Source organism: Echinops telfairi, unplaced genomic scaffold (assembly GCF_000313985.2).
Source record: "Echinops telfairi isolate 266 unplaced genomic scaffold, ASM31398v2 ScPeMD7_2;HRSCAF=8, whole genome shotgun sequence".
In the NCBI taxonomy this organism is placed as follows: Eukaryota; Metazoa; Chordata; class Mammalia; order Afrosoricida; family Tenrecidae; genus Echinops; species Echinops telfairi.
The window spans coordinates 73,668,139-73,682,328 of NW_022103898.1; positions in this window are offsets into that span (position 1 = coordinate 73,668,139).

Genomic DNA, 14,190 nt, shown 5'->3' on the forward strand with positions numbered 1-14,190 from the left:
AAAGTCCTGTGTTTCTCCCATTATATAGACAGGGGGGAACCAAAGAATAAATGTTTGTATATTGGCTATTATATAAAAGAAAACAATTTTGTATTACTAATCCTCATATGTCAAATGAATTCTAGTTGGATTACAAATTAATATAATATTTTTATGATATTGGGACAGAAGAATCCTTCCTAGTAATGTATCAAACACAGAAGACATATAAGAAAAAATGTAGACAATGTATAGGATACACCCTAACATACAGAACAAATTACTGTGGTGAAATAAAATTTCTTAATATGGCTCTTGTCTCTGATAAAATCCACTACTTGTCTGTCAGTTTATCTGACTGTGGTAGCTTGTATGTTTCTGTGATGCTGAAAGCTATGTCACCGGTATTTCAAATGCCAGCAGGGTCACCCAAAACGAACAGGTTTCAGCTGAACATACTAGCAACAGACAAGTAAGGACTCAGCTCAACACATCAGAAAAAGACCCACTGAAAACCTTACAGATAACTTCTAAATAACATAATGCTCAAATTATAGAACCACATCGTTGGTATCACATGCAAGTAAAATTTTGCTAAAGATCACCCAACAATAATTGTCATAGTACGCTAACTACGAGCTGCCAGAGGTTCAGGCCGGATTCAAAAAAGGATGTGAAACCATGGATTTCATTGCTGATGTTGGATGAATCTTGGCTGAAAGCAGAGAATACCAAAAAGATGTTTCCTTGTATTTTATTGACTTTACAAAGACATTTGACTATGTGGAGCATAATAAACTTTAGATAAATTTGAGGAAAATGAGAATTACAGACACTTGAATGTGCTCGTGAGGAAGTTGTACATGAATCACGAAGTGTAATGCATGGTTTAAAATGAGGAGAAGTGTGAGACAGGTTTGTATCCTCTCACTATACTTGTTCAAACTTTATGCTGAGCAAATAATCAGAGAAGCTAGATTATATTGAGAAGAGTGTGTCATCAGGATTGGAGGAAGACTTATTTACAACCAATGACGTGCATATGACACAACCTTGTGTGCTGAAAGTGAGGATGACTTGAAGCTTTTGCTGATGATGATCAAGTATTGGGCCCTCAGTATAGGTTACAACTCAATGTCAAGAAGTCCCAAATTGTCACAAGTGGACCAATTGGTGGCGTGATGTTAAATGAAGAAAAAGTTGAAGTTGCCAAACATTTTGTCTTGCTTGGATCCACAATCAATGCATACAGAAGCACCAGTCAAGAAAGAAAAAGATGAGGTGCATTAAGTAAATCTGCTGCACATGCCCTCTTTAGAGTTGATGCATTTGAACTGTGGTGCTGGAGAACAATACTGAAAACATGAGCTGTGAAAAGGACAAAGAAATAAAGCCACATGTTCCTCAAATGGCAGAATGGCAAGACTTGGTTTTACATCCTTCAAACATGTATCAGGAGAAACTAATCCATTGAGAAGGACATCATATTTGGGACAGTAGAGGGGCAATGAAAAAGAGGAAGGCCTTAAAGAAGATTAATGGACAACATGACTGTAACAATGGGCTCAAGCATAGGAATAAGTATGAGGCTGGTCCATCATATATATATATATATATATATATATATCTTGCTCTCTCACTAGTTTTGCTTCTCTCTAGAATGTAGCTCAATGTAAGGAACATGTAGAATAAAAAACAACAAAATAGAAGACAGCCTAAGAATTATGTGGGACACCATCAAAAGAAATAAATCACATGTGATCAGAATTCCAGAATAGAAAGAGGCAACAAGACACATAGAGATGATTGTTGAAGAATTGTTGGATGAACACTTCCCTAATATTAAGACATACAAGAATGCATGCAAACCTTAAATGAGATAGTGTCCCAAAGAAAATCACTAAGACATAATAAAATTTTCCTACATTAAGGACAGGAGAAAAGTCTTGACAGCTGTTTAAGCAAAAGGAAAATTGGCCTCATAAAAAAATTAATGAGCCTAAGCTCTGATTTCTCTTTAGAAAACACACACACAGGAAGGCATAGGATGACATATATAAAACTCTAAAAGAAAAAAAAATTACCAACCAAGAATTATACACTCAGTAAAACTATCCCTCAAATACGATGGTGAAATCAGGGCATTTCCTGAAAAATAGAAACTTCAGGAATTTGAAAAACCTAAAAATATTAGATAACAACCTGAGATTAACATGCATGAAAAGACCACTAAGAAGTCAACCCAAATGTAAAAGCACTCAAAGGAAAGAAAGATACAAAAATAAAAACAGGGAACTAGAGATATCAGTAAGCGATAGAGAGAATTGCAAAGTGAATATAGAGAATAGTGTAGTTGTAGAACTTCCAAATAACAAGGAAGTCAAATAGCCTTAAAGGTTGAACTGCATGTTTAAAATATGGGAAGACATTAATAAATTACAAGGTAACCTTAAAGAAAATGAATAAACCGCATCAAAATGAAAAAAAGAGGAAAATCATAAGTATTTTGTAAACACCGGTAAGATAGTTTATTGTGCCAGCCTGGCTGATAAACGCAGGTGGGATTGACTGAGGGGCAGAGAGATGGATGGCTTGGTGAGCCTTGCCTTTCTTGTCTCTCGCTCTGTGATCATCGGACCAGTGTGCGGCTGCCTTGCTTGTTCTGTGCCTTAATTTAAAGGCTACACTGCCTGTGGGACGCCTAGCCTGTGGACTGTGTTGCTATAAGTTGAGGTCCCTTTAAGACTTCTCTGGAGCTGGGGACTGGCGGTTGGTGACCTGCCTTGTGATTGGCTGCTGTGCTGACATAGCCTAGCTCTCTCTACAAATAGAGGAAGATCAGAGACTTGAAGGACTGCTAGTCTCTCAACTTTCTCTCACGGATGTGAGTTGCACTAAGCCATTTATAGTGCTTTCTAATTTAGCTGTTTATTTCTTGTATTGTATATTTATCTGTATCTGATTTAACAGTTCATTTCTCATTATATATCTAATTATCTTTATAAATAAATACATTATATTATCAGGAATTTGGTTTTATCTCTCTAGAGAACCCTGTCTAACACAACGGGGAAAAAGCAACGAATAAAATGACCAGAAAACTCAAAACTGTGGTTGGAGGGGGTGCCAGCCCCCCACCGCTAATCATGGGTTTGATAGGCACAGTTGTACTGTTGAGATATATAAATATTATAGTAATTATAGCATGAGAGATAGAAATAATGGAGTCTGACCCATTTCATGGTAGCAATGCTCACCTCAGCCCCGCTTGGTGGTTCACGTGGAGAAAGGGGGAAGGGAAGGAGGACAAGGGGAAAGGGAACAGGGAGCGAGGACTGGAGAGGAGATGGGGAGCTGACAAGCGGTCAAGGGAGAAGCTGAGTGAGCGGTCTTTATTGCTAACCCAGGTCCATATAACTTTGGGGGCTTGCAAGCCCACCAATTACAGGTAAAGACACATCAAAGGAAGGGGTTGCACTATAGGCTATACAGCAATGAGAGGGGGACAATCTAGGGATATACACACAATAGGAAGAGGAGGGATTGGGGGTATACATGTGACAAGAAGGGCGGATTCTAGATCCAGGATGACAGCCTAACTTTGGATGTCACTGAGCTGGTTTGATCTGTTCTCTGGATCTCCATAGGAACCATTATCAGTAGGGTGCAAACCCCACCTACAGGAACCAAGCTAATGGTCACAAACCTTCAGGGAGAAGTAGCCTATTGTCCTTGACAGCGGGGAGCAGGGCCTACCTGTCTGGCAATTGAATGTCTTCAGGGAGGATGTCTCTCACCACCCCCTATATGCCAACCCCCTAATGGTTGGCATGTCTTTGGGGGAAACAAGGCTGGGGAAAAGTCTCTTTATAATCCCACAACAAACAAAATGAACTGAACACCAAATACAATGTAAAACAAAGAAACCAGCAACACCACACACACACACACACACACACACACACACAAATGCATGCATACATTGAAAAATGACTATAATAAATTCACACACTTAATGATTAAACTAATGTTAATCAATTAAATGCACCAGTCAAAAGGCATTTAGTAACAGAATGGATAAGGAACCAGGCAAACAATATGTTATCTACAAAAGACACTCCTTTTTATTTTAATAATCATTTTATTAGGGGCTCATACAACTCAATACAACCCGTACACACATCATTCGTGTCCAGCACTTTAGTACATATGTTGACTTCATCATTCTCACAACACCTGCTTTCCACTTGAGCCCTTGGTGTCAGCAGATCATTTCCCCCCCTCTCCCTCCCCCTCCTCCCTCCCCCTTGGTAACTTATAAATTATTATTATTTTATCATATCTTACCCCATCCGACATCTCCCTTACCCACTTCTCTGCTGTCTGTCCCCCAGGCAGGAGGCCATATGTAGACCTTGTCATCTGTTCCCCCTATCTCCCTCACCTTCCCTCCACCCTCCTGATATCGCCACTCTCTCCACTGGTCCTGGGGGATTCATCTGTCCTGGGTTCACTGTATTTCCAGTTCCTATCTGTGCCAGTGTACATCCTCTGTTCCAGCCGGATATGTAAGATAGAATTGGGATCATGGTAGTGGGGGTGGTGAGCATCTAAGAACTAGAGGAAAATTATATGTTTCATCGTTGCTACACTGCACTCTGATTGGCTCATCTCCTCCCCGCAGCCCTTCTGCAAGGGGATGTCCAATTTTCCCCAGATGGGCCCTGGTCCCCACTCTGCACTCCCCATCATTCACAATGTTATGATTTTTTTGTTGTTGTTGTTGGTCTTTGATGTCTGGTACCTGATCCCTTTGCCGCCTTGTCATCTTACAGGCTGGTGTGCTTCTTCCAGGTGGGCTTTGTTGTTTCTCAGTTAGATGGCCCCTTGTTTATCTTCCAGCCTGTCGGATCCCAGATTCTGTATAATTTGACAGCTTGGCACCATCAGCTTTCTTCACTGCATTTGTTTATGTACCCGCTTTGTCTTCAGCATTCCTGTCGGGGTAGGCTGGTGTGCTTCTTCCTTGTGGGTTTGGTTGTTTCTTAGCTAGATGGCTGTCTGTTCATCTTCAAGCCTTTAAGACCCCAGATGCTGTATCATTTGATAGCTGGGCACCATAGTATAGAATGGAAAATATATATCAAGTAATAGCAATAAAAAAAGAAACAGCTGTAGCAGCATTATAAAATAGATTTTAAGGCAAAATCCAGCATACAAGACAAAGAAGGGCTTTGTATAATGATGGAAAGAACAATTGAATGAGATGACGTAAACATAATAAATAACTAGGCATCAAGTGAAAGAACCTCAAAAGATTTAAACTCTAACAGAATTGAAGAGAGAAATTGTGATTATAGCAATAGTAGGATATTTTAATAAACTACTTGCCATAAAGGATAGAACAACTCCATTCTGGGTAATGATCAGGACAAGAGATGAGCAGGGTGACATAGAACTATTCTAAAAATTCAAAATTTCTTACTGATCATTCTTGGGAATTGTGTGTCTCTTTCTCCTACCTGTAACCTCATGCAGGCTGATTAGTACACACTGAGTAGCAGCCTGGCCTGAAGGAAAACGAGGGGACTCCAGTAATATGGTTTGTTTTGTTAGGTTAGCATGGTCCTGAGTCACAAGCATAATAAATACTTGTAGAATGCATTGGTTGTCAAGTACCCCTAGATGGTCCACTGTTTGGGGTGTAATACAGTTCTTCAAATTTTTTCGGTGGGGGGACTTTATTTTACTCACACCTGACCAGTTCATATACATTTCTGGAAATGAATATGGCACGAGGAGAAAACAGGTTGCCATGTTGGAGAGACACACTGGCACTGGAGAAAGAGCAATGAAGCCAGCACCCAGGAAGACCATGTCTCCACCCTGGGAAAGGAGATGAAAGGAAGGAGGCAATGAATGCCCTCTATTCCCTCACTCGAGCTTTACAGCTGAGCAAAAAATGATCACATTGTTTGTCTGAATCAAACGACAGCTTTTGCTGACAGTCTGACCTGCTGCTGTGTGGGTCATCCTAGTATTTGAATCATGTGCTGACTGGATTTGACTTTTTCTGCTGTATTTGATGCCGTCCCTGGCAATTCCTGGACATGAAAATTGTAAATATCATGAACAAGATTAACCTTTTCTTAATATGTCTGAAACAAAGTCATGTGCTTCTTCTGATGTCTATAAGTTTTGTCATTTGTGACAATCCAGTTTATAACTCCCTAGTAACACTGCTGTGTTCTTTAAATTAGCATAATTTACATAATAAGGTTGAAGTTGTACATTGACAGAGATGCCAGAACTTTATGCCAGATTCAGGAAAGAATTTGGAACAAGGGAGATCATGGCTGATGTCAGATGAAGTTGGCTGAAAGCAGCAGAGAGAGGAAAGATGTTTACTTGTGTTTTGTTGACTATGCAAAGGCATTTGACTCTGCGGACCATAATCAACTATGGATAGTCTTGAGAAGAATGGGAATTCTGAAGACTTCGTTGTGCCCATGTGGATGAAGAGGCAGTTGTGTGAACAGAGCAAAAGGAATATAGCATGGCTTATAATCAAGAAAGGTGTGTATGTATCAGAGTTGTATCCTCTCACTGTACTTATTCAATCTGTGTAATGAATAAATGATCAGAGAAGGTGGATTTTAAGAAGAATAATTCAGGAAGGCTTCAGAATTCAGCATCAGGAAGGGAGGAAGGCTGATTAAAACTGTGATATGCAAATGAAACAGCCTTGCTTGCTGAAAGTGAGGAGGAACTGAAGCACTCGCTGATGAAGATCAAGGATTGCATCCCAGTATGGGTCACAACTTAATGTAAAGAAAAGCCAAATTCTCACAACTGGATCAATATGTAACATCATGATAAACAGAGAAAATATTTCCACTTGCTTGGGTCCACGACCAATGCTCATGGAAGCAACAATCAAGAGGTCAAACTGCTGCACAAGAACTCTTTAAAGTGCTGACAACAAGGACGTTATTTTGATGACTAAGATGTAGCTGGCCAAAGCCATGGTATTTTCATTCACCTCATATGCATGAAAAAATTGGACACTAAATAATAACGTTCAGAAATTAATTGATGGATTTGAATTGTGGTGCTCGTGAAGAATATGGCAGCATTGTGAACTGTCAAAAGAACAGACACACCTATCTTAGCAGAAACATAGCCAGCATGCTTATCAGAAGCAAGGATGGCAAGACTTCATCTCTAGTACAGTACTCGGCACATGTTATCAGGAAAGATTAACCCCTGGAAAAGTACATCATGCTTGGTAAAGCAGATGGGCAGTTTAAAAAAAAAAAAGGCAAAGCCCATGACAAGATGGATTGACACAGTGACTGCGACATAGGAACAGTTGTCAGGGTGGCATAGGATTGGGCAGTGTTTCCTTCTGTCATATATAGGGTTGTTACGTGTCGGAACTGATTAAATGGCCTCTATCAACTTGGGGCAGGTAAAGAAGTCCTGCTGGCTGATTGGATTATGCATTGGGCTGCTAATGGCAAGGTCAGCAGTTCAAATTCACAGGCTCCCATGAGATAAAGATGGAAATTGGGGCTCCGGGAAAGACTGATAGTTTCAGAAACCCACAGGGACAGATGTACCGTATTCTTTCTTACAGGGTCACTGTAAGTCAGAATTGACTCAATGGCAGTGTGTTTTATTTTGGAAATGGGGTAATTCTCTGTGATATACAATCACAGGTTGCTCTTCTATTAGAGATGGATTTGCATATATTCCCCCCTGTAATTATTGACCATGTCACCAAGGTCAGAAAGTCACTCTAAATTCCACTGGGTCGATGGTAGTAGATAAGAGACTATTTTTGCCTGCTCTGAGGTAAGACACAGAAATTCCTTCTGAAGTAATTCACACTTAGATGCATGCATCCAGGGTCTTAGGAGGGTATGGTTGATGTCAGTACTGAGGGGGACCTTAACTTGATTGTTAGAGCTTTTTTATTAATAGCCTGAATTGGCATATTGAACAAATTTCATCCCACCCTCTGCTGATCAGATTAATCAGGGTGCCCAATGGAGTTACACACTCATGTGTACATTTCCCAGATGGTAAGACAGTATAGGACGGTGGTTCTCAACCTGTGGGTCGAGACCCCTTTGGGGATCAAATGGCCCTTTCACAGGGGTCACCTAAGACCATTGGAAAACACATAAATATTTCGAATATATAATTACATATTATTTTGTGATTAATCATTATGCTTTAATTACGTTTAATTATGTTCAATCTGTAACAATGAAAAGACATCCCGCATATCAGATATTGACATCACCATTCATAACAGTAGCAAAATTACAGTTATGAAGTAGCAACGAAAGTAATTGTATGGTCACCACAATGTGAGGATTATGAGGAACTGTATTAAAGGGTCACGGCGTGAGGAAGGATGAGAACCAGTGGTAATGAGTTGCTGAGACAGAGTCATCCAAAGGACCCTCGTGTGTGTGTGTGTGTGTGTGTGTGTGTGTGTGTGTGTGTGTATACACATATACATAAATGAGTATATTTATGGATTTGCCAAGAATGCAAGTCTCTGACTGCTCTTTACTCAGTGTGTGGTTACAACAAACAGTTTTGAGATCCTGAAATATTATCTCCCTACAGGACACAGAACAGACTTGCTTACTTCCTTTTCTAACACAGAAGGTTCGACAAGCTCAGTGTTTGTCCCCTGCAGTGCAATATGGATGCTTTCGCAGGCACCCACCAGGGTCTTCGCATTACTCTGTGGGACTTGGGGGTAAGGGGAACTGAAAATACATGGTGATGTTCACCTCTTGCTGACTGTGTTGTGAGCAATGACGTCTTTCGACTCTGACTTTGGGGTCTCATATATTCTGCCAGTAACCATGAAATAACAGCAAGATAATTTATTAGCTTGTGAGAAAGGCAAAATGAAATCCTAAATTGGACTACACTTTAGTCTACTACTCAGTAAACACCAAAAAGCCCTGGATTTTAATACTAAAAATATTACGGTTCCTGAAGACAAAGAGCTTGTCCTTTCCTTTTATGCTCTTTCATTTTGCTTCCCTTTCCGTTCTTTTAATCTCTCTACTCCTTCCGTCCCTTTTTCCTTCTTGCTTCTCTCTAGTCTTTTTTATCATTTCACTGTAGACGATTCTACAAACTTTGAGTTATTTAGATGTTAATTAATTGTACATGCCCAAGTGTCATTATTTTAGGATCTTAGGCACAGATACATTTTCTGATTCAATCAAATAAAGCATATTCATATGCTACAGAAATATCTTTCTGTTTAAGCCATACAAGTTACAGTTAACAAAATGTTAGCTTTGATTTCATTTTATAATGAATTGCTGTACTTACAACATGATTTCTTTGATGCAAGAATACATTACCCACATTAGCTTAAAATTTAACCTTTAAATTTTATACAATTTCTATATTATAATATTTTATTTAAAAGATTTTAGTAAAAATGTCTAGTTAAAAGAACGAAGGAAATAGATTTTCTCAGAAAACAGTCAACTCTCAAACAGTTTTGCTAAACTTCTTAAATTCCACTTTTTAATTTTAACTATCTTTTTTTCTCAGCTGGGATTGCGCAAATCTGGTGAGATTCAAAAATGTCAACTTCCCACATATCTCCAAAAGAGCAAATATTCTCTTCTAATATTGCAGTGAATTCCATCACTACAGCTGGAATTCCATTGCGGTTGCTAAACAAAAAAAGAGAGAGAGAGAAAAAGATTCCACAAGACAGATTGTAGGTCATTTTTCTGCAATGAGAAGATAAAAATTTGAGAACACTCATTGGCGTTTTCTTTAACAATAGTAACTAACTCTAGTATGCATCAATATAGAAGAATATAAAATGTTACCAGGTAGTATCACTTTGTGTGTGTGTGTGTGCATACCATAAAGGGAAATATTACATGCAGGAGAAAGAGAAGGGATTATTAAGTCCAGTGTTTGCCCTTAAGTCAAAGTGAGACAAATAAAATAAGTTTGGGCTTACTTACACTTACACTGTAATGTATGTGTTTTATGAGAAGAGATCTTCATTTTGCCAGTTCAGTAATGGGAGAAAATACAGTGAGGGGAGAAAACCTGATTTTGCAAGAATGTTCCATGTCCAATTTCTCATGACATGCTACTACATTATCTTGACATATGTCATTTTGTTTACGTGTTTTGTCGTGAAATCTAGAGCTCCAGCATGCACTAAGGGGAGCAAACCGTCTAACATAAAGGGTTTCTGATCAGTTTTGTTCCAACTCCGCTTCTTCTGTTCTCATTCAGCAACAGTCCTATGTTATTTCTTCAGTCTTACCTTGCAAGTCAAGGAAGGTCACATCTCATGAGTCAATTCCATGTCCTGTCATAATAAGTAGAATCCTGTATTGAATCTCTTAACATATAAAAAAAAGGTCACTTTGACTGCAAATATCACGCCTGTCTTCAAAACAAGACATTGCTCAGCTCCTGGCAGATATGGTTATTCACCACCAGCTCCTTAGAGAACTTTGCTAGCCTTAAATTCCAGTTTTCTCCAATATGAAACCTGACTCACTTATGCCCATCGACATGGGTAAATCTTAAATTTGGTGATTGAAACTCAGAGAGTTTGGAAGAATGAATTTAGTTTCTGCCACTTGGGTGCTGTGTAACCTTTAGTAAATTACTCCATGTCTGAGGTTGAATCTCCACATTTCGACAGATTCACAGCTATATTGTAAGAACTACATGAGATAATCCATGTTCATTACTGGACACATGTTAGGTGTCTTCAACTGTGAGTCATGGCAATCCCGTGGACAGCAGGAATCAAAAAATAAACAGCTACTTTCATCAACATGTGACAATAACAATTGTTTCTTCTGTTCCCTCCACCCAACATGCTTGTGTTCCATTTCTGTCTTTACCAAAAGAATGCCTCCTCTTTTGTAGGCAATCTCTAAAATGTATATTTCCTTTTGAAAATATTTAAAATGTCCTGAAGTGAATATGATTTTTTAATTCTTTCTTTTGGTAGAAGTACACTAGAAAAGAATTATTCTCTAGTTTTAAAGTTATATGTGCACGTTACCACATTTTTCCCTATGTAGTTGGTTGTTAAAACCATAAACCACACACCAGCCAGAGGACAGGGTAGAGCATTTACAAGAGGGTCTCATATAATATTTATTTAGTAAGTAGGCATGTGAATGAATAAAGAAATTCTACATTTCTATTTTCCGTTGGGTGAATAAGATTTCTTCTTTCATGGTGAAGCATAAAAATTTAACATTTAGTATATGTGGTTCATATAGGTGAAAATAAGGGAAAAATATATAATTTTTCAAAACTACTAGAACTTCTAAAGCCTCATACAGAAAATATAGAGAATAAGCTTTCTTCTTCAAGATGAGGTACCTTTATTCTAACCTCATTAGATGATGTAGAAATTAGCTGTATTAATGGGATTACTCCAAAAATATACAGTTGTTTTAGAAATATTTTTATTTGCCAAAAAACGGAAAACAACTTTTAAATAGAAATTAATTTAACCCCATTTCCATTGATAGTGTCTCGTCCAGACTTTTAGGAACATTGCGACTAATATGGGGGTATGTTCAAGAGCATTGTTACAAAATCATGAAAAAACTTTATTAAATAAGGATAATCAAGCAACTGTGTTTAGATATATTCTCCACCTTCTATATTACTGAAGGCAGTATATCCATCTTTATAACTCTTCCCCAAAGAATTCTGAGCTCTTCAATTACTATATGTCAAAACAGCCATTTTATCACACTTGAGACCTTCAAATCATACTCGTTTTAAATATTCTTTAAGTCTGAGAAACAAAAAGAAGGTTGGAGGGATAAGATCACCGATGTAGGGTTATAGGATAAGGTTTCTGAATGAAAGTTCGGTAGTCCTTGTTACAAACCTTCCCTCGCACCCCCCTACCCCCGATACAACTTTCCTGAGTTTTAAATGTTGTTCTTTTTGCCAAAACAGTTTTCATCTTTTAAAGACTCTTAAAAAGCCTCTGTGGTTGTCCTGTGTCCCTCAAGAAAATCAATTAAAAGTATGCATTTGGAATCCACAAGAATTGTCCCTGTAACCTTTTGAGTTGACCTTTCTGACTGAAGTTTAATTGGCTCAGTAGATCCCTTCAAAGGCCACTCTTTTCCCTGGACTTTCCTCTCTGGGTCATATTGGTAAATGCAATGCTCTTTCCTGGTCATAATTCGTACCGTAAGATAATCTTCATTAGGTCTGAGTTTGGGGAACAAAAAATGTCCCTTCATGCGACTGCGCTGGCTTAGTTATCACCAGAGCAGGTTTCATCTTCTTACAGCCTCTTACTAAGCCTTTGTGGCTGCCCTGTGTCCTGCAAGCCTAATGGGAAGATCAGCTCTTTGAGATAAGGGTGTTCATACAATGATTTGGGCCCACAGAGAGCTGAAAGTTTGCTGAGGCCAAGATGCTGACTTAAAATCTAAAATGCTAAAGCATGTGTGATTCCAGTTTTAGCAACTATCACATTAGGGGCAATTCTACAATCTTCTTTCACCAATTTCTGAACTTCAGGCAGAGTTTCTTCATTCATTGAGGTTGAGAATCCCATCAGTTGGCTCATCTTTGACGTCTTCTCAATCTTTCTTAAAATATTTTTTATGCTTTCTGTAGATGAAATCTAGGATAGGTAAAGCTATAGAGGCAGTGCCTGCCTTGGCGATTTCTTGGGTGGTATGGTAGGGGAGATTATAGGGAAATGGGGAAACTGATGACAATGTACATAAGAAAGAAGAAAATGTAAAATTGTGGAGATGACTGTACAGCTCTTTTTAATATGATTGAACTATTGAATTGTATGTCTTGCTAATTTCCAATTAAACTGTCAAAATATTTGATAAACCTAAAAACTATTGGTTTATGTATGTGGGGGCAGCATTCCTATAAATTTGTTGCAAAGCACTAGTAATTTTGCAAGATGCCCACATCAGTTTGTTACAAACTTGATATTAGTCATTACCTCAAAATCATGTTTTCCCAAGACACAGAAAATGCACTTATTTGAAGACACCCTAATGAGACTGACAAGTGTATTATGAAGGAAACTTTTCTGCAACCATCTACTGTTCACAGAAACAGGTTTCAACATGCTTTTTAATAAATCCTAGTGACAGTACTTTTGACTTACTCTAAAAAAATTATGTAGTGATTTGAATTTTGCTATTTGGACTGTATAGATATCTTTTTTCCAGAACTCGCTGTTTTGCCTCATTCAAATAATCGTTCAAGTGACTGCTTCATTTGTTTGAAGTAAGTTGGTAGTTTATGCAATAGTTATATTTGTGAAGCACTCAAACTTGTTCTCAGGTGCCATTGAGTCGGTTCCAAATCATAGTAACCCTACGTCGTTTATGTTTTTATGGATAATTTTTATGTTAATTAGACACTCAGGGCCAGAAATGAAGTTAGAACTTTCCGTCAAGTGGTAGCTTGATGACACCTCCCCGTGACTACGGCGTTTTGTATAATGATGAGGAATTGTGGGAACTGCTCTCTCTCTCTCTGCCCTTCCACCTTTCTGCCTGCTGGAACTCTGCCAGGAGGGCTGCCTCATGCGGGCTTCCCAATGCTGAGACCGCCAGCACCCTGCCATGTTTCCATCACCTCGGATCTAAGTAACTCTGTACCCACGGACCTATAGTCTTCCTGCATTATGCACCACCCTTCTGAATCACCAGCTTGCAGATACGTAAGTCTGAAAAGGGCCCTGCGTGCACTGGACTTGTGGACTCGAGTTGGATTGAGCTGAGATGCCTTCTTTTCATATAAGATTACTTACTAATATAAAGTTATTTCTTACACATACATGAGGGTAACTGAATTTGTTTCTCTACATAACCTGGCCTAACACAATGGTCAACTCAATTGAACAAATATTTATGATATGTGAAATCCTCTATGAAAGGTTTTAAAAGTAAAAATGGATTTATTGTCTCAAATAGCACCATTAAAAAAGATAGGATATTTTAACGTAAATATTAGAAAGAATAAAATCAGATTTATTTTCAATCAAGAATTGCTTTCATTCAAGAATACCACTTGAAATATATAGAAACATTTCTTCATATTTATCATTTAGAAAGTATGCAAAATATTTTATGAACTAATGGATGATTTTTTGGTGGGGTATTTTTTGGCTTC